Consider the following 3,308-nt stretch of genomic DNA (forward strand, 5'->3'; position numbering starts at 1 on the left):
GGGGCACGGGCGCGAGCGCCACTGTCCTAAAAACTGCACCGAAAACTGCTGTTCTGCACTCTGAAACACTGTCAGAAAGCTATCTGAAAGCTGTCTGTCCGGAGGACCAGGGTGCCCAGCACCTCTGTCCCAGGGACCAGGGTGCCCAGCACCCCTGTCCTGGCAGGACCAGGGTACCCAGTGCCCCTGTCCCATTCTTCTGCTCTGCAATTTGATACAGAGTGCTGTCTCGACCTTCTCTCTCCGGATCTATATCCCGCGGCGTCGTCTGAATCCCGAAACCTGCAATGATATCTGAAAAAGGGTGTATGGGCGGCTATATAGGGTTTTGCCTTAGTCAAACCCCTGCTTCGGTGATTTCCACCTCCATGAATAGCCAAGTTGTTTTGTAAAATGTATTGTGTGTGCAGACCTAGTGTGTGTGCAAGGTCCTAAAATGCAAGAAAGCAAACTAAAGCAACCTAGAAAGTAAACCCTAATTACTTGTAAATGATAACGTAAATGCTCTAAATCAAGATGCAAAGTGATCTAAAGCATGAATAGATGATGTATTGAAGCTTATGTAAAGACATGAAAACAACATGAAATCATACCCAACCCTCAAGGGAGGAGTACAAGCCAATCTTCAGTCGGTAATCTCCTATTGTTCTTCAATGTTTTCCAAGCCCTAAGTGGATGAATGAATTTGATAGATGCTTGATAGAAGGATGTTGTAAGATGTTGAAGTCTTCAAAGATCTGCTCTTTCGCTGCATATGAAGTTCCTGAAAACAAAAATCGGATCCTTCCAAATGAAGAAAGAGAGCTCTTATGTAGGAAACCCTAGATCGTAAATTCGTATTTTGGCCGACGTAGAGATTGAATATCCCACCAATTTCTTGGGGTTAAGCTTTATTTTATGATTGGATCGCGCTCCTAAAATTTCGGGAAAAATGTCCGGGACCATGTGCACTCCGGGCGCCACAGTCCTCACAACTTTTCACCAAATTTTCAGGGCCGTCAGATATGATGATTTTAGAGAGAATCCTGAAGTTACAGGTGATTTCGAGATGTTTTGACCCCCGAAATCAAGCCCCCAAGCTCAGAATAGGGCCTAATTAGGGTTTTTGATTGAGTGATGTATTGGAGGAATAAAATGCGAAGGGCACGCTTTAGTGAAAGGGCCCAACTTTATGATGTAGAGAATGATGAAATAGGACCTTAGACCTAATTAATTTGATTAATTAAGTGTTAAAGGGGAAATGCCATGCAAAGTGCAACTGCACCAAGGCGGGTGCTAAACTAGGTGTTAAATTGTACTGCTTTAGTAAGTGCATACAATTTATGATGCTACATTTAGCCCCCACTTTAGCGGTCATATGAGTACTACATGCATATGCAAGCTAAAGTACAAAAAGTAAACATTATTTGAAAAAGGATATATCCATAAGTTGTCGGACGAAGCCCCCAGCGGTATCTGCAGTACACAGTTAGGAACCGCACCCTACAAAACACACGTTAGATCACAAAATCACCTAATGCTTACTAGGGAAAGTGATGAAATCTGTGAGTAGCTATATGCCCTCCCCTATTTCGACTTGCTTATTAGGGAGGTGAAACAGGGTAGCATGTTTACTTGCAACAAATTGTGTAAGGTAGTATTGATGACGGGTGTTCACTAAATAGGCTTCATCAGAGCACTTTTTGGAACATCCCGAGAGTAGGGGAAGGAAAATACGATTCCAACGCAACAAACGGCTCAAAAATCGCATCTCCCAAACCCAAGTTATGATAAAATGAATGGTAGAGGAAAATTAGGGTTTCAAAAAGTAAGAATAAACAAACGAGAGTATATACCTCGAAAGTGACACTTGTATTCGTCACTTTGTTGATTTCAGAATACTATTCAGTGTAGCGGAGCCCACATAGCCATCATCATGCCTTCACGATGATCGGAGCATCCCACGAGGGTTGAGATCCTGCGCCAGGCCGTGATCGACGACGAGCCACTGGACGAGGTGAGTTGACTGAACATTTGATTTTTGATTTTTCACATGTTGACTTTTCTGTGATTGTATGCGGGCCCTGAAGGCTGATTGGGGCCCACCTAGGGCGCCATGGTCCCTGTGGGGTGCCCTGGTCCCCCCAGGGCGCCATGGTCCCTGTCAAGGGCGCCATGGTCCCTTTAGGGCGCCATGGTCCCTGACAGGGCGCCATGGTCCCCTCAGGGCGCCATGGTCCCCTCAGGGCGCCATGGTCCCTGACAAGACACTATGGTCCCCAATCAGGGCTTGGCGAGGGGTTTTAGGACTAGCACATAATGTTCGACAGTTTGCATTTGCGATTTTGATGATCGAGTACTGATTACGGTCATGTTTTTGTGTTGTAGGGCCTTCCGTACATGAGAGAGCATACAGCGGGACATATTCTTCGCAGTTTGCGAGATCAGATTCTGTGGCTGACTCAGTTAGAGAGAGACACACTATCGATTGTGGGATTGTGGTATGTGATCCTCATGCCAGCCATTCGGTTCCATCCTGCGATGCTGATGGCATTGATGGAGCGATGGGATCCTGACACATGCACATTTCATCTTCCAGTAGGGGAGCTGATGGTCACACTCGAGGATGTGTACCGTATACTTCGTCTGCCTATCAGAGGAGCGACTGTTACATACGCGATCGATCGGTCAGTGGAGGATCATCAGAGAGAGCAGGTGTATTGCATAGGGAGAGTCATGCCAAGCGAGATGAGAGGTCGCATCATGGTCAGCTGGCTCTTACATCCTATAGGAGAGGTACCCCTTCTGAGACGCCTTATGATAGCCATCATAGCACTAGCCGTCTGCCCTAATGGGCGAGGCACACACATGCATGGGGGTCTCACATGGTGCATCAGAGCGATGGAGAGACACAGGAGAGTGTATGCGTGGGGTCGAAGTATGCTTGCGCATCTCTATCACGACCTTGAGGAGTATGTATTCAGACAGGGTTGCAGTTTGATGACATGCACACTTCTGCAGGTGTGGATTTTAGAGCACTTCACATGCACCAGGCCCGTCGGCTTTCTGTTGAGTACAGCGAGCGAGCGACCTAGGGTGTTTGCTTATCCACTTACTAGCAAGTGGAGATTTGGAGATTTATTATATTGGAGAGTGATTTTTGACAGAGTGACAGCCGAGGTGACAGTGTGGAGACCTTACCTACGGATGCACAGATGGGATGGGATGGAGAGATAGTTAGCATGCCTACAGAGGAACCGCCTACTGCGGGGACGATATGCACACATCATAGTCCTTTTCTACTTTGACCGAGTACGGAGGCAGTTCAG

This window comes from Cryptomeria japonica, chromosome 11, assembly GCF_030272615.1.
Source record: "Cryptomeria japonica chromosome 11, Sugi_1.0, whole genome shotgun sequence".
Lineage (NCBI taxonomy): Eukaryota > Viridiplantae > Streptophyta > Pinopsida > Cupressales > Cupressaceae > Cryptomeria > Cryptomeria japonica.